The sequence below is a fragment of the Manacus candei genome, unplaced genomic scaffold (assembly GCF_025592945.1).
Source record: "Manacus candei isolate 608988 ecotype Guabito, Panama unplaced genomic scaffold, ASM2559294v1 h1tg000028l, whole genome shotgun sequence".
Classification (NCBI taxonomy): Eukaryota; Metazoa; Chordata; class Aves; order Passeriformes; family Pipridae; genus Manacus; species Manacus candei.
This window is the reverse complement of record NW_026138076.1, coordinates 32,393,963-32,419,910: the sequence shown is the minus strand read 5'-3', so window position 1 is coordinate 32,419,910 and position 25,948 is coordinate 32,393,963. Positions and strand designations below refer to the sequence as shown.

The 25,948-nt window shown below is 42.1% G+C and overlaps 1 protein-coding gene across 6 annotated transcripts in view; it reads left to right on the top strand.

Moving 5' to 3' along the window:
- Nucleotides 1-25,948, top strand: part of TET2 (tet methylcytosine dioxygenase 2) — a 69,987-nt gene that overhangs the window by 171 nt on the left and 43,868 nt on the right. Inside the window, exon 2 of one of the 6 annotated variants that reach the window (XM_051789621.1) lies at nucleotides 18,078-18,189. The exons of the other annotated variants lie outside the window; for them this stretch is intronic. The gene's annotated coding sequence lies outside the window, so the exon portion shown is untranslated. The remainder of the gene's footprint in view (nucleotides 1-18,077; nucleotides 18,190-25,948) is intronic. 6 annotated transcript variants of the gene reach the window in all.

The following is a 25,948-nucleotide window of genomic DNA, read 5'->3' as shown; positions in this document are numbered from 1 at the left end:
GGCTTCCCCGCGCCGGCCGCCTTCTCCGGCGCGCACCCCCGCGAGGTGTCGCGGGGACCGCGCCGCGCGGCGCCGCCGGGGATGGGCGAGGAGGGGGCGCCGCCGCGGGTCCCTCAACATGGCTGACTGACAGGGCCCCCTCCCCGCGGGGCCGGACCCGGGCTTCGCCTCGCCGCCCCTCCCCGCGCCTTTGTCTGCGCACGGGGACGGCGGCCGGAGGCGTCCCGGCTTTGTGCCGCTCCCCGGCCCCCGGCGGACACAAAGGCGGGCGCAGCCCCGGGGAGAGGGGGAGAGCGGCGAGGGTCGTGCGGGGCTTGGCGGGGGCGAGGCGGCGGGAAGCGGAGCGCGGTCCCGGGCGGCTCGGGAGGGAGAGGTGCGGGCTCGGCGGGGGACTCGGTGCGGGGCCTCCCTTTTTCCGTGCAGTTATCCAACACGCGCGTTTTGTCCGCGTTGCTGAACCCCGCCGTCGGGGCCACTTGCACGATGTGGCCACGGGATGAAAAGGAGAAATCACTTTCCCGAGCGTGTTCCCCTAAAATAACGCTGCCGGCGAGGTCGGGCTTGTTCCCCGCCAGATGACAGACAAGAGCAACAACCTCCCCACGCCTGAGTCGGACGCGGCGGTGTGTGCTTGTGCTCGCTCGCACCGTGGCGTTGATCGGCGTTAAATCACCCCTTAGACACCGGCAGCCCCGAGTTAAAAGGAGGCTTTTCGGCTCGCGGTTTGAATCTTGGAAATTCGGCAGACTCTTTTCTGCTAAGTAATTTTCCTTTTCGGAGTGAGGTGAAGGGAGAAGTGATGTGCTCTAGCGTGCCTTTATCGCAGCCGAAAATCTCATCACAAGATTTGTTTTCCATGATGAGCGGCGTGCCAATGTGCGAGCTATGAGCAGTGATCAGAGGCACTGAATATCAGTTCGGCATCATTTTCTTTTTTGTTTCTTCTTTTCGCTGTGAAGTTTAAGAGTTTCAGAGATGAGGAGATACTGTCCCTAGTGAAAGCAGGTCAGTGGGTGTTGTTTGTCGGCTAATGAGGCCATTCTATTCGCATGTTAATGGCAGGTTGACTTACTGCAGCAGGGGGTGAGTGCAGTCACACGTACATTCACTCGCGTATCTGCATGTGTATTCCACTACGGCACTTTCTCTGGAGGTTGTAAAGTGCAAAACAGGACGTGGTTGCCGAAGATACTCAACGGAGAGGTGTCAATGGTCTTAGTCCTGTATAAACTCGTGTCTAATAGTCATGCATAAATTGGAGTTGTAGAGGGATCTATCTGACTGCTGCTGTTAACACTTTGAAAGAATGTACCCGTTTTGGATTTTATCCCGCAGAAAAAAAAGCAGCTTGGAACCAATGAAGATAAATTACTGTTGGGCAGTATTTTGTCTCTTTTTCTCACGGAAAGTGAATCCTGCCAGTGAAGTCAGAAAACATTTAAGTCGAGCAACCAGGGTGTAGGGAGGAGGAAAAAAAGAGAGGGCAAAGATGTGGAAAATAAGAGTGCTTTGGTGGTAGGACTAAACTGTTCACGTGAAATGAAGAACTCAAGTCATCCTTCAGTGGAAATAGTTCATTTTGGGAAGTGACTTAAAAAAAAAACCCTCAGTGAATGCATCCAGGGAACCTCAGAAAGTGGTTTTCTATTGCCCATTTCAAAACTAATTCTTAACAAATCTTCAAAAGAAGAAAAGGTTGAACGGGAGACACTGAGGCTCCCAAATTTGCCGAACTGTCACTCTTTGTAGTAAGGCTTTTAACGAGGACTTTGGCATTGTGCTGATTCCTGGCTTTTAGCCAGGAAACTGGTATTGTTTTGATATAGTATGCGTGGTCCTAGACTTTGCCATGTCAACATTGTTTAAAGAACAAGAAACGTGTGCTTGCTGAGGAGTTATTATGACGGACAGATTTCCAAGGTCTCTTGTTGGCACCAGTGCTGCACTGGGTAACAGAAACAGGAGGTTGTAAATGTTTTGGCTTCCGCATGCAGAATCAGGAGACCCTGTAGCTACTGCTGGAACGGGGATTTCAGCTGCCAGAGTTGGATGGGACTGTTCCTTCTTGCCCTAGGCACTTCAGATGCTGCTGGGACTCTGTCTTCCATACAGTTCCTTTAAATATTAGCAACAGCCAGACAGCGCTAAAGAAAAGAAAAAAAGACCAACCAAAAACCATCTCATCAGTTTTTTGAACAAGTCTGCTGCTCAGATGTTGAAAAATGTGAAGTTTGGGTTGGATTAATGCTACCAACCCCGTTCAGGATTACAGGGAATGCTTCACTTCTAAGTTACTTGCATGGACAGTTTTTTTCGGTGTGCCAAAGCAGTGACTTTAAATCCCTTGCTCCATTTAAGTCTCAGGGGAGATGTTTTGTGCTTCTACAGGAGCCAAATAAGGTCCTTTTTAAAAAGCTGATAATTTTTCAAGGTGGAATTTCAGAAGAGGTGTCAAATTTGGCTTGTCATATTGAGTGACCCCTCTACCTCTCTCACTGGGCTGCTGCACAGCAGCACTAGGCATGGTAGCAGCATCTGTAAGCCAGCTTCACAATTGGAGCCTGAAAGTGGTAGAACAAAGTTGCCAAGTTTCAAGTAGAATTGGTGGTTATATTGGAAACTGTGCTGGAGAACACAACCACAAATGATTTCGCCAAATAATATACAGTATTTATTTAGTCCAGCTCTCTGATTGCTGTTAAGGCAGTCAGCCAGCAGCAGTAAGTGTTGTGACATCATTTTGAAAGGAAATGTGCTGGTTCTGAAATGGAGTGGGATGTACTATGATTCATTATAAAAAAAAAAAGAAAACTGTAGTCTGAACAGAGATAAAGCATATGACTGCATCATGGCTGAAAGCCAAAAACAGAATTATATGAATCAATCACACTTGAAGCATTATTCCCATCCCTTACGCCATAAGGCAGTGAATACCATCTTACTCATTTAATGATATTCTGCAGCAAAAATATGCTTTTGAGCACTGAACAAGTAACTAGTAACAAGTTGCCATAGTTCTGGTTGTTAGACTTTCAGATCATCACTGCTTGCACGTTCAATTTGCATAGCTTGTCCCAATATCCTAGATAATAAAACCTTACAAATGGAAAGCACCATGAGTAATCACCCTCTCAGTCACCCATTGAAAAGAAGTCACTTCTGCCTTCCCTTAGGATAGATAAGTCTGCTTTAAAAAAAAATTATATATGGAAAAATCACCCATTTTGTCAAGGAATTGCTCTGTGGGTGGACACAGTGGTGGTGGGGTTAAGGAATAAAATTCTGAACCTCCAGCATCAGCTGGACTAATCCCAAGGACAGCTGATGACTGACCCAAAGAGGTTGTTTTGATTAAAATATGGAGAATGTGCCTTCCATTACGTAACAGGGAGTAACAGAAGGAAGGTAGAGAAAAATAAGGTTTGAGAAATAGAACAGCTAACTAATTTCACCCACATATCTCACACTGTTCTTGAAATGAAGAAAAAAATATGCTCTAACTTATAGGAGGATCAAAAAGAGTGTTCTACTAGTTTTTCATAGTAAAGGATTTTAAATCTGGGGTCAATTTAAAGAAAGTTGCCATGCTTTGAAAAAACTGAGAAAAAACATTAACGAATAAAAGCCATAAAGATTTAAATTCCTGTCTGTCTTTTCAAGTAGGCTTGTTCATCTCTGTCAAACACCTTCCAGAACTCTGAATCATCTTAGGAACCTGAACAAAATTCAGGCTGTCCTTAAAAAGCAAAGTTTTCTGTGGAGGTGTGGATTCCAAGTTGGAGTGCTGTTGCCCTGTAACATACATATGGCAAGAAATCCCAGTAAGATTATTCTGACAGATAAATAAAGGCTTCCAGTATTTGACATAATTCCAGGTGTGTGTGCTTTTCCTCTTGCTAAAAAAAAAAATAAAAAATAAAGGAGGCATTTCTATTGCAGTGTGAAAGGAATAGGCTCGTTCTATGCTCAAGTTAAGCAAGAAGGGATAATTCAGCATTTTAACCCTAATCGAGTACAGAGATTTGTTAAACCACAACAGACAGTTTCAAAGAAGTAGCAGAGAAGTGAGCAGGTGAGTGTTTAGATGGCTAAGATAACCAGGAATAGCTCAACAACCAAATACCCCTTGGAAGTGTCTTCCTAGGTACAGGGCAGTAGCCTCCACACTCTCATTACTGTGATGCAATTTAGACAACTTGAAGTAACCTTCACTTGTTCTACAGCGTTACCTCTAACCTCAAATATATTCCACGCGGTTTCCCAGCATATGAATATTGGTTTCACCAGGTGTGTGCATGGTGAAGGAGAAGTTTCTAGGTTTAAGCTGAATTTTTTGCAGATGTATAAGGAATAACTTCTTTACTCTATGTGAGCTACCTTGTCCTTAAACTTACATTTCAATGACTAAAGTTTAACCAACTTCTCTGCCTAATTTCCTTTCTAATAATGCATAAGCAGTCCAAGTTTGTCTTCCAATGTCCTGGCGTGAGCTGCTTTAAGTCACATCGTGTTGGGAAAGGATTTGGCTCCATTTCAGTAAAACCCCGGCTTACCAAGTGGGTAGACGTTTAGGTCGGGATGATGACTCTCCATGTGGTTGCGCGCACGTGGTTACAGTGTTTACAAACAGTGTCCCAGCATCCTCGGCAGCTGCCTTGACGCAGCCAGTGAGGACAGAGTTCTAGGAATGTCCCTGGTCCTCACAAGCGGCGGAGGAGGGGAAAAGAAATAAAAAAATGCACAGTTTTAAGAACCCATATCGCAGTTTGGTTTTTGGCTGAGCTTTCTGCATCTGTGTTGCATTCTGGATCTCTGGGTCCTTTGTCAGGATGCCGTTGTTTTTTCCCTCAGCACTCGAACGCAATCTGGGCTGTGTTGACGTGTTTGTCTGGAACGGACTGACCTGAGCTATGAGATGGGGGTTGAGGGAATTGTTGCAAAGGTTTCAAATTATTTTTATGCCCCTCCTTCCCTTTTAAAAAATTTTATAATTCAATCCCCAAAAGCTTTTATGACAAAACAGCTCTTTGCAATACAAGAATCCCACTCTAAATGGTTATATATTTTTTCCTTAATTAGGCATGACTCACTGCCTGTTAGGATACTAGAACAATTCCCTTTTTAAAGAACAAAAAAAAAATCATGAATCCTACTAACTTTATAAGTAAAATCAAATAGGTGAAAGTCTTTACTACTTAATTAGACATGTTGACACAAAGAGGCGTTGCTGTTACGAAAGCTGATACCACTGTAAGGCAAGTTTTGGATCTCCATTAGACACAAGAAGCTTGCTGGAGATTTCTTCATTTACTCATCCAAATGAATAACGCCACCGATCTGTTGTTCAAAAAAAAAACCCCAAAGGATCAGGGACAAGTGGTAATAGTTACCGGGGATGCCTTGCACAGATGAAAATTCTGTGATTCTGTGAAAACGCACTGTAGCTGGTCAGAAGCACCCAAGTGGCAACGTGTTTCATGCCCTCCCCTGTGGACCTAAACCAAAGTTGTCAGACAGGTTTTAGTCTCCAGAGACACTTGAAGCCTGTGCTCTTGCATGCACTGTGGGACTTCGTTGTCAGATGTTCTGCTCCTCATCCAGTCTCATGAACGGTTTCAGACTTTCTTACGCAGCTTTGCAGCAAGTGCTCGGAACAGTGTGCAAAGCACATCACTTGCCTTACAAAATGAATCCTGAGATCTGTTTTTAGCTCATGGGGAGGAAGCAGTTGGTACAAATGTCTCTTCCATATTCTGAATTTGTCTAGATGAATCATAGTATTCAGTCATGCAACAGAGTATGAAGGCTGATCCACAGATCTTGTTATACCCATGGCTTCTGCCAGCAGTGGTATTCACATTGGTCGCTTCCATTTTATGTTAATGTCTATTACATCACTGTATTGTTGGTATTACATTGCAGTGTTTTCTTGCTCACCTGTTGTCTCATTTGTGAGACACAATTTTTGTGTCATATCCATATCCATTGTTTCCTTACTGCCTTTCCTTTTCTTTTCTTTTTTGACCCACAGTTCCCATTATTTTTGCAGCAGCTGGCTAGCAGAAGGTAGCAAGTGAAAGTAAAGAATATATGATAGAATATGTGACAAAAGTATTCCTGAGTTTGTACTGAGTATTTGTTCCTTCTCTTGCCACTTCTGGGGCTGTTGGAGAGATCAAAGGGTAGACATTAACCCCGGGCCTGATGCTGGAGGAGAGTTTTGCCCTCAACTTCAGTGTCCTTTAGTATCTTTCCATGTTTGTCCCTTTGCATGAGAGACAACAACTGTTCATGCTGCACTCACCCCCATTTCATGCCCCTGGTGGTTTTTTTCATCTTTGTTTAATCTGTTTGTTCTTTCAATGCTACTTCACTTGTGTTTGAAGTCACATTCTTTGAAGTTATACAATTTTTATACTTGCCAAAGGACACAAAACTCTTTCAGCTCTTATGTAAGCAAAAAGGAGAAAAGAATGATTGCATATTTCCTCTTGTGTGCAAGTAGCATTACTGTCCTGCTCACGGTAAAATGAGGAAAAGGAATTGTTGCAGTAAAGCAGGAGTTTCTTCCGTTCTCCCAAAGTTCACAGAAGTGAGATATTTCTGTGAAGCTTGAAGTGCATGTACAGCTTAATAAAAGGAATGCCATTTATTCCTAAAAGAGAGCATATGAAATCTGGAAAATACATTGGACTCTCCTTTCCCTGGGATATAGAGAAGTTGGGGTGAGAGTATGCATGTATTACAGACTTTAACATACTTTCAAGTTACCAAATTTTTGTTCCCTCTGTACTCCTTTGCTTGCTTGTCTGTTTGATTTCAAGTTTGTCTGCCCAGAAAGCTCTGAATTATTACTAAAATGGCAATAGTAAAAATCAAAAACATGAAAACTGAACAACTAGAAGGGGTCAGATTTAACACTTATTTAACTTAGTATAACTAGTAGACATTTTGGGGGAAAGAAAACCTGTGCTAGTGAGTTTCCATTCCATGCACAGTTAGTTGCAAGTGTACACATTACATACCCAGAAGCAACTGAAAATACTGACCAAATAGGGGAAAACACTCTTTATATTTATAAAGACAAAAAATGCAAAAACCAGAAAAACACAGCCTTTCGGTTCTCTGTTGTTTCTATGGTGCTCTCCATATTCTACATGGAACATTTGTTTTCCTTAAGTAAGTTTAGACCTGTGCTTTTCTGCTTCCCTATAATCCTTAATGCAGAGAAGAAACTTCTGTAGGTGTGAGAAGGCAGTACATAAAGAAAAATTGTGCTGATCTGGGTTTTTTTCTCTCTGTTACTGTGTGTAGTGCCCGAAAAGTGAGAGACCAGGCAGGAAGACACAGATTTCTATCAATTTTTCCACTATGCCTATGTGTGCAGTTGACAATATGTTAAGTATAGGTGGCTTCCCCCCCCCCCCCCAGTGTTGTCAGCTGGCTTGTGATCCTGCAAACTGATGGCAGCCCCTGCCATTTTCACAAAGCCCTGTTCATTTTCCTTGGGCTCAGAGAACTGTAACAGAGGCACTTGTAGAAGTGAGGTACCTAGTCAGCCTATATTTTGTAGTAACTGGAAAAAAAAAGAAAAGTAGTTTTGGAGCTATTCTTTTCTTCTTTGAGGGGACAGGGAGAGAAGTGGATGGAAAGGCTAAGAGGCAGGTATAGAAGCTAAAAACTGATTTTTACTTTTAAAAAACCCCAAGTTTTCAAAGCAGTTGCAAGTTGACATGTATTTTCCAATAAAATATAAAGTCTAGCTGATGGATTAGAAAGAAGTTTTGTCTCTGGAAGAGTGAATCTAACTACTATGCTTTTTCTTGAAACAACTAGCTCGTTGAAGATCCTCTGTTGGACAAGCTGAAGCATGAGTCTAATTCAGGATGGCAACTCTGATGCTTCTAAATATAAGGAGAGTGGATGGAGTGAAATTAATTATTGCACATTAGGAGGCACCTCATATCCCAACCACGAAACAGAATCCCACTGTGCTTGGGGCTGTACAAACATAAGCCATTTTTGTTCCATTTTACTGTTTAATTCAGTAAAGGAGGCAGGGAAAAGGGGTCTGGCAGCACACAAGGGGTCAGAGTGTTAGTAACTCTTGCGTATAGCAGAGGCAGGCAGCTCCCTTCAAAAAAACTAAATATTTGCAGTAAATAAAGCAAAGCTGCTATTACTGCCCTCTGTGTACATATGTCTGTATATGTGTGTAAGAGGAGTTCCTCACCAGCACTGCTGCAGTCTTTTCCCAAGGGTGCTAACGTTAATGAGCAGGCAAAACACGAAAAGAGTAAGAGAAAGGGTACAAAATTAATAAGAAACAACTGAGAGCCAAAGCACACAGAGATCACGCATTGTGGTACAAACCCTGCTGGAGTAATTCATTTCAGTGTCTTTTTTTTTAACCCTAAAAGACCTACAGGAAAGCTGTGGTATAGCTAGGAACTGAACCCATATCTCCTAAACCCCAGTGCTTTACCCATGATACCCTCCTTCCTGCTCATTCAGAGGTTTACAGATAGTTTTCTCTGCTTACTAAGATAACAGAAGTATCAATTTTAAGAAACAGAAACTAGACACTTTTCACTTTTTTTCAGAAGTTGGTTTTCAGTAGCATTTTCTGTTTATTGAGGTGTTCTCTTTGCTGCACAAACCTTCAGACCTTTAAATCAGCAGTGCTCATCCAAAACAACCTAGCAAATTAAAATTAAATAAATCTCCTCAGGGAAGAGGATGGCTCCTTTTGTGCTCTGCTTTGCAGCATTGTTTAAACCCCACTCCAAGTGAGAAAGGGTGCAGGAAAGGATGTTATCTCCATTTTACTGGCACTGTAGATGTCTCCATGCACCTCCAAACAAATAATTAAAGTAACAATAATTAAAAATAGTATGTTGTGTCAGTTAATCACACTGTGTGAAAGAGTTATGTAATGTCATTTCAATAAGTAAGTATTCTAATAACTCCCTTTAATGCCCTCAGTCCTCCTAATCATTCAGGCAAGATTTCCCACAGTCTGTAAACTGTTCATGTACATCAGCTTCAACCTAGGACACAACTCCCATTTGATCTCTTTTACCAATTAAAGGTGTGTCAGGGTTCACAAGCCCTCATGTTGACATCATACTTGGTAGCAGAGCTCAAAGGAGGGGAAAAACCAAAACAAACTTTAATTTCTTGTCAGAAATCTCTCTGCTGGAGATGAGATGCACAAACCTGTGCAGGTGACACAACCTTAGAAGCATTCGTACCTTTCTGTGTAACAGTTGCCTGTTATCTCCTAGACCTGAAATGGAGATGGTAAGTTTTAATGTCTCCCTCTGGCCTTTGAGAGTTCCTGTGCTGCGGGTGATAGTCACAGCTCAGCCTGCCTGGTGCAGAGTGCATTTCACCAAGGGCCTACCCTATTTAACTTTAGCACATTCACAGACTTGTGATAGAATCCATGATAAAATGCATTTGAAAATAAAATCCGATTGGTAATTTAGCTCATGCAGCTTCTCTGGATGCTGGCAGAGGCAGTTGACCATGAAGGACAGATGGATTTTTCCCTGCTATGTTTAGGGATCCAATAGCACTGCAAACTACTTTGGAAGATGATGGAGTGGGGGCATTCGCACTTGCCTCCCCCGTTGCTCCCCTCCCTAGGTTTGGAGGTTCAGCCAAGCTCCTGTGCACATGGCCCTGCTGTTTACAAACACGCTCCCAGGTGTCCCGAGGCACAGCGATGGGCTGAGGGTGCCCCGCTGCAGGGCCGGGTTCCCTTCGTGCAGCTTGCGAGAGCTCCTGTTTGAGCTCCTGTTTCTCACCCACGCTCGTGGCTGCTCATAGCAGGGCTGTGACAGTGGAGAGTGCTGGCGTGTTTGGGTTTGCTCATTTTACATTCAAGCAATATTCAGGCCGGGGGTTTAGAGCAAGGTTGTCCACAGTGAGTCAAAAATAGAAACTTCATTGCTCGATAGAGTCGTAGCACTGGGGAGCGCTAGCTAGATATACACGAAGTAGCGAGGAAGGTACTTTTCTGCTTTCCAGAGACACTGCTAGGGAATTGGGTAACATTTACAGTAGGGCAGGATTTCAAAAAGCCTGTGGAAATGAATGGGCACATTTTTTTTCATTTCCCACTAATAAACCAGGGACCGCTTTTTGTCCGGGTTTAAGAGATGGGGCTTAATGAAGCACAAGTAGTTTGGAGCAGCTAGTGTTTGAAACCACAGTTGCATTATCACTCGGAGAAGACTGCCTTGGTTTTGCTTTGTTTTAGCAGGCCATTGGCATACATCAAGAAAGAGGTTTGAACAGCTGTGCATTGCTGCATTAAATGGCCTCCCATAGCTGAGGCACAAAAGACAAAGCCTGCTTCTTTCCAGCCGCTCAGCTAAAATTGTATTGACTTACTTTTGCTGCTCTCCTCACCAGTTCAGAGTTCAAGGACTCATATATCTACTGTACCTTGAGTTCAGATAACAAGATATAACTACATGGAGGGAAACAAACAGAAAAGTTCCTGTTCTTCAAAGACGAGCATTTTTCTGTACTTGTTCCCCTGTTTTGTTTCGGGGTGTGCACAGTTTATTTTTCTCCTTTTGTTTTACTCTCCTCCCCACTCACCCTCCCTCTCACCCTCTGCTGTGTGCACACCCTCTCCGAGCCGCCTCTCTGGCTTGCCTGGCTGAGAAATGCAGACTCAGCAGGGACTGGTAACACTTTAACTCTTTGTCCTATTCTCAGCTCTCTCAGCAAAGGTCAAAGCAAATGAGACAGCTGCACTTGAGACAGAGCTGCTATTGGAGAGAGAGGTGTTGACCACAGACTGTATCCCCTATCCCACTTTTTTTTTTCTTGAAGCATATAAAGTGTATGGCCAGGGTGATATGAAACTTTGCATAGGTTTGGGTGGCTGGATCTGCTCTTTTCTCATTAAGAGGAAATGAAAGACTCGTGACTTTTGTTTGTACTGGCCATATCATGTAACCTCTGCTGATAAACAGAAATAATTTAGGAGCTACTTCCTCAAATGCCTGAAATGTGGTCTTAATTTCATCAATGCAAAGCCAGCAAAAAGCTATTACAGACACGAAGTCTCGGTTATGTGTCTTTGAAGTAATTTTGGAAACTGTGGCAGTATGCCCTTATACGGTTCTTTTCCCTAAGAGCCAGAGTTTTGCATTGTGTTGTGGGACCATGTGGACTCCAATTTCAGTGACTTAGGACAGAAATCGGTTTTATTTTTCTCGAGAACAATTCAGCACTGCCATTTGCTCACCACTGAGAGATGAACCTGCTGGGCCATCATCAACATTAGCACATGTCCACATGTGCCACGAACAGGAAGAGGGTTCCCCTTTGCCCTTCAAACCACCCGCCGCGGTGTTCCACAGGGCTGTGAGGGGTGCGCTCCAGCGGGAGAGTCGGCGCTAGTTGGCTTAGCGACATCGACACTGGCGCCAAGATTTACCTCCCGTCTTGGCACTCCAGGTCATGCTGGTGTCTCGCCACGTGCTTACGCGCACATGGCAGCAGTGTTTACAAACATGACCCCAGAACTCTTACGGGCAGTTATGAAAGAGCCAGCAAATGCCACATCCCGCGCGCCAGGGTGACCTAGATTGCCAGTGCTGGGAGTGAATAGCGAGGCACTCATACTGAACGCAGGCTGAGAGACGTTCAGGGCAGATGATTTGCTCCCAAACTCTTTTGAAATATCATTGCCACCATGAGAGCGTTTTATACCATAAACTAAAAATAGCTACTATTAGCTAGCAGGAGCGGCGGATAAGTGATTCAGCAGCTTGAGGATAGAACTGACTGGGTTCTTTAGCACCGTAAGTCTGTTGAACTAACTCAGAAAGTACATCAAATTTTTGAAACGGGAAGGAACTGCAAAGCTGACTTACTTTGGCTAAAAGAAAAGAACACTGCATGATTGCGTGGTTCCTGATTGACCGTTCCTTTTTTATTCCTTTATTAACACTTGCACTTGGGCACTAATGAATGCTTTGTAGTCAGGATATAACCATCCATTTAGGAAAAAGATGCCTTAGTAGTTTCAAAATAAACACCTCCATCTACAAAATATGAATACCACTCTATGACTGACTTGGTTTTTTTGACATGGGCCTTAGGGGGAAAAAATCATAGCTGAAACTCTCCTTTAGCAAACCAAGGACTGTATGCTCAACTGGCACATGTCCATTATCTTCACATGTATATTTTTTACATGTCTACTTCCAAAAAAAAAAAATCCCTTCTTTACCCTTGAAGTTCTGTAAAGACATTTGCATTCTATGCCAAATTACTCCAAAGCAGTTTGCTTCCTAGAAGTTAGCAGTTTATACTAAAGTGGAGTATATGGGCAGACAACTAGTTTTTGACAGATTCTAGCATTCTTGGTAGTTGTCTCAGAAATACATTTATGTGGAGGAAGACAGATTCTATAACTGTGAGTAGTTTCCAAAGATAAACAGAGCTTTCTTGAAAAAGCTGCTAAATGAGCAAAAATAACCAACACTTGTTAATAAATCAGTTCCAGGTTTCACTTTTGGAATCAAAGAATTTAATCTCAGCTTTGCAAAAGCCTATTAAATGATGAAAAATTCTTTTTCTCCTCTCAAGTAGAAAGTTTGACCTTTCAGAAGCAGATGAGATGGCAAAAAGATGGTAGTTCTATTTTATATTAGTTGCTATAATACATCTCAGTGTCTGTAAATAATCATAATGACAAAGCCCATCCCTCTCCTCCAATACAGTTTAATCCCGTTACTGAATAAAACTGGTAAGTATAAAGCTAGTCCATAGTCTTCATCTTTTCCAATCATACCCATGGCAGGTCTGCATTGGAGTTGTCAGAGTTTATGCAGACTTTTTTTGCTATGTAAACAAAACAAAACAAAACTAGAGAGGCTGACACATGTCCACTCTGGCCTGGTCACTAACTCATTTCTTGTGGTCAGACAGCTCTACTCTGAGCAGATGAAGTGCTCTGCAGGTCAGCCTCTAACCCATCACTGGTTTTGCCCAGTCTCCTAGCTATTTTTAATCTTGCATTGAGAATGTGAGCAAATGTACTTGGTCAGTTATTGATGTCTTTTCACTGCTGAATGTTCATTACAATGTTCATTACACTGTATATAATGGACCTAGAAATAAGAATGGAAGTACTGAAAATAGGTCACTGCTGTGTTCCTATTTTAAGAGCTCTTTGTAGCGTTTCTCCTGCCTGAGGAAAGCAAATCCACCTTACTGTGAAACTGTACAAGTATGGGCAGACTTGGAAAAAGGAGAATTAGAGCCTTAAAGTAAACTCATCCCTTAATGTTTATTGCTTTCTCTTGGATACGTCATTGTACATCTTCTGGAATCTTTCTTCAGAAGCCCTGAAGCACTTTTTAAATTGTTCTTAATCAGAAAGTACTGAGGTTTATAAGGACTGGATTATTAGTATTTATGATGTCTGTGGGCTTCACCAGTATGTTTAACTTAACCAGTGTAAGGTCCATACAGATACACAAATTCTATCTGGTGCATCTTTGACTCAGAGAATCTTCTTACTGTTACTGTTTATGATATTTTCTTATGTTATACAAAGAGCTTCTTTTAGCCACCCAGTGAAGAGAATATAAGGGAAGAAATGCTGCTTATGATAAAGATTATTTTATCCCATGCTTTCGGTTGGATCAGGAGGGAGGGAACACTGTAAGATTACCATTGTAGCTACAGGGTGAATACTGCCATTGTGTCAGTTTAGATGAGTATCTCAAAATAAATACAGACTCTGTCATGGGTTTGTCCTCTAGGTAAAAAAGCAATGGAAATCTTGTTTAACAAGTTCAGCGAAAGGCACACCTAAAATTTAATTATGTCTTCAGATGCATGGGTGCAAGTCTTACTAAAGAGTTTTACAACTCCCAAAGAAGAGACTTAGGACTTTTGATTTTTCTTATACTGAGATTTGGTGATCAACAGTCATGACAGTGCATAGTTTGGGGAAGAAAATCCCTTGTCATAATAAACAACTGTTCCTGGCCATAGCTTTCTCTGCCATATGTGTGTGTGAGAGAGAGTGAGAGATTATTCACCAGTTTATAATTTGCTGCCAATCTCCCTCTTCCCTGACCCTTTTGAAAAGCCAATCTACCAAAAAAAGCAGGGGAAGTGGAGAAGAGATGAAACAGCACCTTGGTATTTACCTGAGGGATTTGTCATTAATGTCTTTTGGAGCTGGGAATCTTGGATAGGATCTGAATTGCGCTACCAAAATTTGCAGCACTGAGTGAGGCAGTGGGAGGACTTCCTGACCTGAGAGGTACACAGACTGGGGTCACACTGTTCCTCTGTCTCTGTTACTCATTGTTTTCTCAGCAGAAGATGGTTCCTTAACAGACCAATTGCTTATTGCTTTTGTGCAGAGAGAAGACAACTTACAAAACACTTGCTTGACAGTACATTAAGTCACATTAACAACTGCCCACAGCACTCAAAGGCAAGGTGGGAACATGCAACCAACCTGCAGAATATCTGCTCAGCACAAACCACAGGCAGAAAATGTTTCACATCACCTTAAAAACATAACAAGTCCTGTTAATTCAAGAGTTACAAGAACTATGATGTGTGCAAAAGAGAATAGAAACAAAGAAAAAAGCAGCATTTTAGATTTTTACAGTACTGGGGAATGTAAAGGGGAAAATGCCCAGAGATGTTCTTAGGAAAGCAAGAAAATAACACCTTACAGAGTAAGTTTAAAAAAAAAAAAAGTTATCTGAGCCATACCAGCAATGGCTTCTTCATGTTCACAGAATTAAGCCAATGAGGTGCTGAGGTTTCTTCCTCTGTCTTTCAGTCGTACAAGAAACACTACTGTGCTTTGCCCACCAGCCTGACTTTGGCCATGGCCAACCTCCAAAGCTTCAAAACAGGATGAAACCTCCATTTCTAATAGTCAAATTATACATCAATAAAAGAAAACAGCCTTTATTATTTAACAGGCAAGCTGCAGAAATACTGATTTATGAATTCAATAGAGATACACTGGAAGCAGCAAAATCAGACCTTCTCTTCTACTCATGTTCCACTATCTAGCAGCCTTTTTTTTTCCTAATTATTTATCCTTGCTGAAGGTCCCCAAATGTGGAGAGTATGGTTGTCTCAAGCACAGCAAATACCATGAAATTCCATGTAAAAGAATGTCATGCTCCAGTGTAAAGTTTTGATGTGGAAAATTTAGGTTAGTTTAATTTTCAGGGGAAGAGTGGCCAGCATGTTTCCTTTGCGAGCCTCTTTATGGTCTGTGCAAACTTGCTTGCACCCTTATCCAGGAAAATTCTCATCGGGATATACTAAATAGTATTTCCCTGTACCAGTGCACAGCAGTGAGAAAGATGGACAAGTTGTTCCTAAAAGTTGTGTGAAATAGCCATGGAAGAGACCATTTATTCCATCTTCTTCTCCTAAGTCAGCCAAATCATAACTGTCATTTTGACAAATAGTTGGATAATCTGCTCTAGAAGACCTCTGTTAAAGGAGATTCTGTACTCTGCCAAGTCTTCTCATTTTGATGAACATTTTTTCCTTTTGGACAGATATAGCATTCCAGTTGAAGCCCTGCCAAGGCTTGAGAAGAAAGGTAACAATGTCTGACAAAGCCACACAAAGAGGACTTACAGCCTGTGCAAAAATTGCCTTTTTTTCTCAAAAGGACTCACATAACTGTTCAGCTTGATGTTTAGTGTAACTCCAGGAACTCCTGTTCCTCGTTCAGTGTTTGTGCTTACAATTGTTCCTGCCTTTTGAGATACTGCTTTTGGGTTTTGTATTCGAGAGACCTCAGAAGAACTTCAGAAAAAAAGCTGGTGTGTGAAACAGAGAAGTTGGCATCATCAAAGAGGAGGAACTGCATATTGGGGGAATCTTAAAATAAGTAATTACACATTTTTGTGAGGGTCTGGTGATCCATTAGACTGTGAATTTTTTGGCCAAGGACCATGTCAGTGTTGTCTGGGCACACTGCCGCTATTCCATGCATGATGCAAATGCTCTCTGCCGCAGAAGATCTGGACAATATAACGAACAGCTTAAGTGTAGGCACTTGCTCAATGTGGCAGTTACGAGAAGTGGGAAAAACAAATCCAATACAGTACTTAATCTTAGTATTATTTATGGGTTTGCTAAGCTGTCTTCATGGATGAAGATAGAAACGTTTGAGAGAATGCAAAACACTAGAACATATTTCTCTTAGCTGTAGTGCCAGAGGTGTGTGGTTTGTCCATTGGGAAAATCTGAGTTCTCCTATTCTTTCTTGTTCCAGTGAAATTTTCAGATGTTCCCATGTATTCTGACTCTGGGGTCTGGGCCTCAAAAGGGGCAGCATAGTATGAGGGAGCAAGAAGTGGAACACAGTGAAAATAACTCTGGAGTGTAGCAAGATACCATGGGCTAAAGGCAGAGAAGGGGTCTCAGGAGCTTACCTTTGGCTCTCTAGCACAGTTTGAAGAAAGACAGTATTTGAAGAAGGTAACAGCCAACGGATTTCAAATTGCTTAAAGGAAACAAATATGACGGGTGTGCTTAATCTAAGGACCTTGCTGTCACAACCTGCTGCTGATGCAGGTTCTTTGGAAGGTGGCAGGCATTTCTGTGAATTAGGACTGTGTCTAGGCGCCTGCTCCTTAGGATACAAGTGATAGGGGGTTTAAGTCTCATGGTTCTGGCTGTGAGCTGGAGGTTGCTGAATGCATTACTGAGGGATTATACATTTCTCTGAGGCATTTGCCCTTTAGCAGACTATGATAAAAAAAGACAGTTATTTGCTTCAGTGTGGCACCTCTCAGCTGCTGCTGGCTCTTCCCCTGCGTGCTTCCTCCTCCAAAGACTTCGTATGTCTGAGAGTACTGCTACAAAAACAGGGTCCAGAAAATCTGTTATTAGGAACATACACAAACTGAACACCTACCCCAGGAAGCTATACTCTTCATTTGTTTGTAGTTGCAGCATCCTGGAAAGTTGTAGTTTATGCCACTAGCAGCTAGTGTGGTCACAATTTTTTTCTAAAGCAGTGGCATGAACTGTTAAATTATCTAAAAAGAGCAAACAAGTGTGGGTTTTTTTCAAAGATTAGATTGAAGGAACAGGAAAAAGCTCTATCCTGTAGTTCTCTCTTCTTGTCCTCTTGTTTCTAGTTTTAATATTTAATGAACATGTGATATTGTTTTAAGCTAGTCCTGATGGTCTTATGAAGTTAGTATTTAAAGCAGATGGCTGCAGTGCTTTAATAAGATGGTTACTATAGAAACACAGCACTGTGAAAGCAATAGTTTCTGTATTGCATGGTTTCCTCACTAAACATTTTAAAGACTCCTGATCTACATGTAGCAGGCCCAAAGAGGACTAACCAAGAAATGGAAAAGATAGTATGCCTGTGTGGAGTATTTACTTCAGCTGGGGTCCACTTAAACCTAGCTGGATAGCTAACATTTTTGTGGATTGCTAAAGAGCTGCTTTGAAACAACATGAAACATGAGAAGAGAGATAAGCAAAAATATTGATGAAGAGATGACTGTGGGCAGGAGACAGATCATTGCAGTTATCTTTTTTTAGAAGGTGAGTTGGACTTAAACATTAATACAAACAAATTTAAAAGCGGAAAAAACCCCCACAAACAGTTAGCTAATACACCCAAATATTTACTTTGCAATCCCAGGCTTTTTGTTTACATCATCCTTGCGTATCCAATGCTGCCTATCAACACACTTGTTGCAGCCTAGTGCATGGGGAAGGACACATTGTGTACTTTCAGGGATTTGGGGTTTTTATTACTGCTTCTAGTTTTCTTTATTCTGCCAAAACTGTTTTAACCTCAAAGTACCTAAATTCCTCTGCATTTGCCAAAGAATTTTATAGGCTATGACACACACTTTAGAAATCCTTTTAAAATGTTAATTATATATATGAATGTGAGTTTGCACTAAATCAGGATATTCAGGGGGGTACATGAGAGTCTTTTTGAAAGAGTTACTAGTTCTGCTGTGCAGAACTGGGCAGAAAAGTGCTGCCTCATCTGACTGTGTCTCTCCCTCCAGGAAATTTAGAAGTAGTTTTCAGCAGTCACAGAGGATGAGTACATGGAGATACTGTTTGTAGAACTGTGGAAACTATGAAGCAAAGAAGGTTTCAAAGTAACACTAACCTCAGGTAAAGATAGCACTTGTGAGAAATAAAATCTATTCCATAAAATGTGGGCATCCTGCAGAAACTCATATATTGCAGTATAGCCAGCACAACAGTGCTGACCTGGACTAGGTTCAGAGGGAACTGGAGATAACCTGGGCATTTTCTTTGTTTTATCCTTTCTTTTGTTTCTTTCTGTTCTCCTGAACTCAGCAGGTGTTCGTGCTTGCATGTTTTTGCACTTTAGAACACCTAAACTGGGCAGGTTCAGTTGCAGGGTTTGCCTGTGTTATGAAGCTGAACACATCATCATTTCAGAAGAAAGAAGGGGAAAAAAGCTGTGAGAAATGCTCAACTAATAGGGTTTTCCTCTACCCCAAGACTTAATTTCTTTCATTGGTTCCTGTTTCTGTATGGTCATATCTGAATCCTTTATGGGCTTTTTCTATGACTTAAAACTTTCAAAGAAGGAAAACCTCATATGGTCTAAAACACCTTCCACCTTTGTGCTTTGTCACTATGGCCCTCACCACTGTCATTCTCTACACACCAAAGTACATCTTACCTACTTTGCACTGCCCTTTAGTTTCCTTCCTTGGAAACATTCAAATATTATACCTCATCTCACTTGTGAGGCTTAGCCTGCCTCATTGCTCATTGTATTTCTCTCACGCCTGTAAAGTATTACTGCGAGCAGCACTGCCCACAGCTCTGCAAGTTTAGCAAGTCTAGAAGTCAGAGGTATTCCCTGCCCTGCTTTACATACCGTCTGCTTTGGTTTAGATGTATTTATAGTGCAGTAGTAGAGCTAGAGACAGATATTCAGAAACAAATATCAAGCCCTTATTCATGAAACTATGACATTAGATGATCCTTCAGTACAGCGTTCATGCTCCGTGGAGGAGGAAGCTCAACCTCAGACTTACTCTACATGCACTTGCACATACATTAAACACACAGGCACAGCACACAAAAACAGACATCTCTGTCTCTGTTTTCATAACAGGAATATTTTTAGGCATGACAGATACTGTGAAGGAACTCTGCCCAGCTGCACTCAGGATGGATGAGGCAGGCTATTTTAGGTTATTACACAGCAGTTCTTAAAAAAGAAAGCTTTGTAACATTCAGGCAAAAGCTTAGCAGGGAAATCTGTCCCTCAGACACCAGCAAGAAGAGCTATAGGGGAATGGGTAGCCCTGTGGTCTGTATGAAGATTAAGCCCTGGACCCACTCAATGGCCTCAGGAGGGCTTGCTTGATCCATGAGCACCTGTTTCCAGTCCTAGCCCGTGACTGCTGCTCCACACAGGATTGTGGTCCTTGTGCTGAAAAGCTCTTTTCCCCTTTTCCCTTCGTTAACAATAACACGAACATGAGCACTTTTACACAGTGGTCATTAGTTAATCTCAGAAATAATGTCATTGGCTGCAGTGAGATCACATGTAAGATCTTACATGCATCCATGTACGAAACTCAGAATATGGCCCTTTAGGAAGAAACAGATAATAGTGAGGGGAATCATAAGCCCATTACATATCCTTACAGTGTCTGAAGACATTACTGTGGTGCATAAATACCACATAATTATTTTTTCTGTATAGACTTTAAATTATTTGTAAATGCAAATACTGGGTAGAGGCACAAAGCTCAGGTACTGCACCAAGTGAGACAGTGTAAAGTTGAGAAAATCCTTGCACCCTAGACCTTAATATTCTGCTTTTATAGTAGAATGTAAGAGTTGGAAGAGGCAGAAAGTTCTTTGTAAGACAATAACAATAAAATACTCCCCAAACCTAGGTTTAGCATGGCTTGTAATAGGGACATTTTGCCACTTGTCTGTGGTGACATTGGCTTTTTCTTCACACAAGCAGAAGTAGAAAATAAGTCTGGTGATCACAACCCCTGGGAGATTATCTCATAGCACTATCTGCGTTAGTCCTAAAGGGCTGGAAACCTTTTACATTGATGTAGTCATAATTAAATGTGATCCCACTGCAGACAGTGGAGCTATTTGTGGAATTAACTAATCACTGGTATGAGTAAGGGGCTCACAAGTCAGCCAGAAGTTACTGTGGGAAAACCTCTGTGGGTTAAACTGAAAGATGTTGAGAAATGTTGATATTTAAATGGCAGACACAGTAGCTCAAGAACATGGGGAATAAGCAACTCTGCTTCTAACATTTCCTGGCATATGACAGTTTTGATAAGGGGATTACGCTAAGCAAAATTCTCAGTCTCACGTATGTTCATAACTTTAATTAGACCAAGCATAAATGGAAATTTACAGTCTGCTTAACTTTCTATTTAAATCTCTCTGATATGTTCCCTTTGCACACCTGTTTGAAATAAAGTGTGAGTGGAAAGAACAACCTCATGGTGCTCCTTCGGGCTTTCATTATACAAGATAGGTGGCTGTCTCTGCCTAAGTTGCCTTAGTTACTTAGGATTTAGAATAATTTTTTACTAGACAACTGGTCTCCATGTGTGGAGAATGCTTATTAGTGGGTACAGTGGGAAACTGCAAGGAGGGGGCTACAAGAGGATACTGTAACCTAAGTAGCGTGAAGACTCTCCACTAGCTAAATCTCATAAATTGCTATGATAATGTGCATACATAATCCTGTCCCAGTTCCATCTGTAAATTATATTTTCTTCAGTAAAACTATACTGTTCACTCTTCTAAAACCACAGTTTTGAATATTACAAGCTAACGGGTTACTGCTGGTAAGCAGGACCTACCCTCATAGGTGAAAGTGTGAATATCAAGTCCCTAAATGTGATTTCACATTACTTTTTCAATATATTCTGTGTTTGATTTCACATTAACTTTTCAATATATTCTGTGTTTGCTAAAGGGGTCTTAAGTTTGTTTAATTTTGAGAAAACGACATGCAAGGGGGCTAAAGATCCTCACTATGAAAGAAAAAATTACTGTTGTGTGGTAAAATTGAAGGCCTGAAGTGGCAGCTGACAGATTCTGGCATCACAAGGATTACACAGCTGTACCCACCACACCTATCAGCCTGACTGAGTAGACCACAACCCACCAGCTATGTTCTAAATTACAGGCACTGCATATGTGCTGACACTCTTTTTTTTACAAAAATTCTAAAAAGACCTTCTCACAAGAAGATGTAACCACATGAGAGGACTCTATTAAAAAAAAGAAAAAAGTATGCTCTGTAAATGACCCTGCCACACCCCCATTAAAATGGTGCTTTTTTGAACTTAATCCTAAACCCACTTAAGTGACTGAAACAAATCTGATTTCAGTGGTCTTGGAATCAAATCATTAAGTTTCATTAAGCAAATGCTGCCTGAGTGCCCAGGTGCAAGTATATGAAGAACTCTATCGACTTCTCAGTAGAAGGCTCTCATTAAACTCCCACCTGAATTGTGTTTGTAATGAGCCCAACAACCTTTGCTATCAAAGTTTCTGATTATTTTTATTTTAGCAGCAAGCTTGCCTGGACACTGAGTATTCTGGTTTTTCTGCCTGCTCAGTTCTCCCCTTCTCCTTCCCCCTTTTACTCTGTTCTTTTTCCATCAGTATGTGCCAGTGTACTGTACACTGTGCAGTTCAATTGCCATTTATCTGATGGAGCTGAAAGCCTAGATCTTTCTCTGTAACTTTTATGAGCCAAACTTTAAAAGCTTCTCCTTCTCCTTCTCCTCCCCCTTCCAGATCCCTTCAGGGAAGAAGCAATATGAACAAGAACATGCACAGATCTCTCAAGAATACAAATTATGTTCTGAACAGAAAGTTGGCTCATGCATGTCAATTACTTGTTACAAAGAATAAAACGTTCACCTATAGTTAACCTTTAGAGGGAATGGAAAACATAAAGTTGGTTGCTATATGCTTTTTACTGAAGTGGCAACTGGCAGGATGAACTGTGGAGGGGAAAAAAAAGTTGCTCTAGAGAATTCTGGGAGAGTAATTTTGAGCCATCAGAGAGAGGGAGAGAGAAAAAGTCTCACAGCAAAGGACAAAATTGATTTGTTGCCAGGGTGTGCAACATGGGAAGAAGAGACATGCTCAGCAGTGGTGTTTAATTGTCCTTTTTATACTCACTGCACTGTCTGTAGTCAGGGGAAAAAAAAAGCCCAATCTTGAGTCAACTAATGCAAATGCAGAGGAGTTTGGCCTGCCTGATCTGATGGCCCTGCTTAAGCTCAGTGCCTTTGTGTGTTAATAAAACACCTGTGGTTTTGGTCCCTAGGACGTGCTGTAAATCATTTGCCTCTGAGCATGCTTGTTTCTGGTGTATCTATTAGTACCTGCCTTTTCAAAACTCTTTTGTGTATTCATTTTTGCCCTTTATTGCATGCTCTCAAAGCAGTAGTATCTTCAGGAGAAGACTGCATTGGCCTGTAGTGGCACAGCTGATGGTCTGTCACTCTCATTAGACAGGATTAGCATACTCCATGACTTACTAATGTAAACATCTGGAAAAGTAATAATTAAGAGAGCAGGGGGAATAGAAGTTGCCTGGCCAGAGTTGAAAGCATCAGAGCTGATGGACAAGGCAGTGAAACATACTGCCAGCAGAAATCAGGTAAACATTTTTTACAAAGATGCAAAAATACAATTAGAGTACATAAGTTTGAAACCTTTTTTGTCCAGTATTAATGATAAACTGAACTTCAGTTCTCTCCTTGCCTTGAACCCATGCTGCTCCACACTGCTGGGGAGAACAGACCGACATCCTTTGCACTGAAGGGTTGTGCTGTAGACCTCTTCATACGTGGCAAGGACCAAAACATCCATTGCAGTTTAGTGGATAAAATAAAACCTCTTAGAGCACATCAGAAGCTACAAATAGTGATTTAAATTTTATTTTTTTTTAATAATAGAAATACTTCCTTGGGATCTCTCTGATGTCTGTGTATGGGTATAAAGCTGGCTTAATAACAGAAGCCAAAGGCTTCTGTGTTCACAGTTCAGACCCAAATGGGAAGTTGACATGTGAGGTAATTTAGTAGTCTAGATCCTGATCTGATGATGTGTACCTAAAAGGCACGAGGAATAGTTCAGTTCCACACTTGCTCCAGACACTCACATTCCTGACAGAGAGAGGCTAGTGCATAACTGTAACACTACCCATGGTGACAGTCAGGTGATGGGTTTGTGGATGGGATTGCTCAGGTCTTTATATTACTCTTGACTTATGGTCACCTTCTGGAGGTGAAAGCAGAGCACTTGAGCAGAGCAGGCATCCAGCTAGACCACTGGGATACCAAGGGGTATAGAAACTATGATAAGTCATTCCTGGTTTGTCTGGGGTGGAAGGTGTTAAACGAGGGCATTTCCTTCTTCGGGAAATGGGTACTTGCAATAGAAAGTTATTTTTAGTCACTCTGTGCTGCAGGAGTTGATACATAGAGCCCTGACCTGTCTGCTGATAACACATTACCTCATTTGCAGCTCCACTGTTGACGTGTGCTCCACTATGTCCTTGCTTGAACCCGGCAGGCACCGTGTGGTACAGCTGTCGTGGCATCGTTTGAAGGAGTACACTGCAGCAAGGAGGTTGCTACTTTTCAAGCTGACGCAGAAACCCCAAACAAACTCTCAGTAGCAATGTCTCTTAGCAGTAAGGCATGAGGGGACAGGCTTACTTCTGCATTACACCAGGAATATCTGGAACGGTACCATTTTACAGCAGCGCAGTCACACCGTCTCACTGTGCTAATGCCACTGCTCAGACCTTGAGCCAAAACTCAACCAGTGGGGCTCTGCTGATATCAGTGGATCTACCCTGATCTACAGCAGTGCAACATCTGCCCTTGTCCCCCCATTTCTTCCAAAATTACCAGATATTTTTGGCAAAGCAAACAGGGCATCTTTAGCAAGTGTTCAGTCTCCTTATAAAGCTTGGCGCAAACACCTACGACTACCCCACCGACTCCCTTCCTTCTCCCTGCCAGGCTTTCACTGCTGCCAGCACAGCGCCACATCCATCTGGACAGCCAGACAAGTTACTCCCTTCGAAGGCAGCCCGGTTGCCTTTCCATGAATTGGCGCAGGGATGGCATGGCACCGTGCCGATGGACTGGAAGCCTTCCGCCGGGAGTACGCACGTCACCCCTGTGGCACGCGCGACATCCCTTGGCCCGAGGCCCGTGGTCTGCAATCCCGAGTCAATGCTCAAACTAGGTTTGTCACCCAGCTGACAGTGTAGTGACCTTACTCCATGACACAGATTTGGTTCCATGGGTCACAGAAGAGATATCGTATAAGCCATTTGATCATTTTGAATGGGGCATTCAGAGCAGCAACTAACTAGATGGGTAAATTCATCCTCATGTGTATTTTTGCCTGTATAGTCACTAGAGATGTTTTTCTCATCGTGTCCATCACTGTTACCATTTGGTCACACCACGCTAGCTCTAGAAGGAAGTAAGAGCAAGAATGTCATTCACAGAAAGCTGTACTTTACAATTTTGTTAATGTTTAGCTTTAAAAGGAAGAAATCAGAAAGTCTTATTTCTTCTCTCCTTTCTTGCCTGTATAAACTTTGTTTCACCTCTCGCTTGCTATGTTCACTTTCTGCAACTTGAAAAATATCACTGCTTTATTTCAAAACTTGCTTTTTTAAGCTTTTTCTTCCACTACCCAGAACCTCTTTTTTCATATCTAGCCTTCCCCATTTCACTTTCTTACTCATCTATTCTTGCCCTCCTTTAAGATCCTTCCTTTGATCTCACTGCTTTTTTTCCCAAAGAAGGCCAGCCATCTGGTTAATCTAACCAAGGACTGCATCTGTATCTGGATACCTACTGCACTCTCCTTACTCGATTCTTGGCAGCCTGCTTGCTCCCAAAGCACCTACACATTTTCTGCTTGTGTGACAACCCTACTTCCCTTCGTGTCCTTCAAATTTCTCTCTTCAGTTCCCGCCACCAAACTTTGCAACTATTTTCAACTGTTTCCAAAACAGTTCCCTTCCCAAATTAAATATTAGGCAGGGACTTCTAACACATTCCCAGCTGCCTGCCCCTTTTGGTTCTGAGGCTCTCCAGCCTTTCACATATGTGTCACTTTGATGTGTGTGAAATGTTCCCTGGGAAAACTTGTTGACTGGCATGAAATTCTTAGCATGACTTAGCATGCATTAAAACAACACAGAATCTTTCTAAACTGCACCACCTCTCTGCCCTACCCCTTTCTGAAGCATTGCTCTGGGCTTTACTTCTGATTTACTGTCCACAAAACATCACTTATTAAGTTTTTCTCCATAGAAGACAAAAAAGCTCTCAATCCAAAGTACTGTCCTCTAGCCTGTCCCAAATTACAGTAAGTCTGTCACTTCAAAAAGGCTTGCTTGGTTTTACTTCTTACCTTTTCACCTCCTTCTGTGAACCCAAACAAGGAGTGTCTTCTGTGAACCTGTTCCACTTGCCTCCAGAAGAGCTGCTTACATAATCCTTACCAGGGATTGTGGGGTCCAGGAGTCAACTACTGTCCAGGCTTGTTTAAAAACTGGCTTTCTCTGTTGTCTCCTCTCCACTTCCAACTCTTACAGATAGTGTTCCCTGGTGTCCTCTGACTTGTGGTTAAGGTGGTATGTCTGACAGCTTTCTGCTTTTTGGTTTGAACATATTTCCCTCGCCCATGAATACCAGCAACCATTCTGCTCACTACCACAAGCTACTGCAGTCATATATCCCTTGTGTGTCTAGAAAAATACATATTAAGCTAGTGTCCCAGCAAAATGGGTAATATGGGATGATACTGTGCATATGCACCTGCCCATCCCCTCCAGAGAGAGTCCAGT